The sequence below is a fragment of the Trichoplusia ni genome, unplaced genomic scaffold, assembly GCF_003590095.1.
Source record: "Trichoplusia ni isolate ovarian cell line Hi5 unplaced genomic scaffold, tn1 tig00004026, whole genome shotgun sequence".
Taxonomy (NCBI): Eukaryota; Metazoa; Arthropoda; class Insecta; order Lepidoptera; family Noctuidae; genus Trichoplusia; species Trichoplusia ni.
The window spans coordinates 30,779-31,753 of NW_020800492.1; the positions used below are offsets into that span (position 1 = coordinate 30,779).

At 31.3% G+C, this 975-nt stretch overlaps 1 long non-coding RNA gene across 1 annotated transcript; it reads right to left on the reverse strand.

Annotated features, from left to right (window-relative positions):
• Window positions 1–212: 212 nt before the first annotated feature.
• Window positions 213–764, reverse strand: LOC113508170. Its single transcript, XR_003401987.1, has 2 exons — window positions 498–764; window positions 213–329 (listed from the first exon to the last, which is right to left on the reverse strand). It is a non-coding gene; the product is annotated as an uncharacterized LOC113508170 (long non-coding RNA).
• Window positions 765–975: the final 211 nt, after the last annotated feature.

Consider the following 975-nt stretch of genomic DNA (forward strand, 5'->3'; position numbering starts at 1 on the left):
CTAATCTTGTAACGAAGAACGTAGACAACACAGGCAGCGGAACGATGAATGTGATGGCTCGTCAACCATAACATTCATCGTTCCGTTCATGTCGGAGCCCGAATATATCTGTCTTATTTTTTTTTGCTGCAACAAGGAGTAAAGAATAATATTAACACGTACTCGTATATTCATTATAATTTAGCGGTAATTTTATTGTACCGTATAGTTACCTTATAATAGCAGATTTTGTGGGTGTCTTGCGTTTGCCTGTCGATGTTGTCCGTTTATGGGAACTTTCTATTTTACGTTCATTGTTGAAGGGAACGATGTCACTCTCGCAGTCCGACCTGAAAGTTTAATTTATCAATTAATTATAAACATTTATTAAACGTTATGTTACTCACACATTAATTTCATATAAAACGTTTGTTTTAAATAAAATTGAACAAGGTTCGATTACATCAAACACTGAAAAATCAAGATAGAAATTAATCGAGTAATAATATAGTACTTACATCTTTACTGGTGTGAATTCTGGCAAATTAGGTGGCGATGAAGTACGAGTATACTAAACTTACACTAAAGATATTCAGAAGTAAAACTTATGTTTTGTTGAACGATTTACTTTCTAGATTTTAGCTGAAAACCAGTAGCTGGGGTATGGTATTGAACCAAATATTATATCAGCACTAGAAAGTAATGATCGCTAACCAACATGTCTTTGCTTATAAGCAAATGTGAAGTGTTACCTCGAATAATTTAAAACGTGAGCAATCAAAGCAAACATTATAAACGACAATACAATTTATTATGTACGTATTATACTCGTGTAAATCCAAAAAAGTATCGACTAAGGGATTCTTATTGTAATGCAATATTTCGCTTTATGTGATCACGTTACATCGTATGATTTTTACTTATTGCTAATTTAGCAATTCGTAAGGATTATCATTTTTATAGATATAATTATATTATGATTATATTTTATGAATT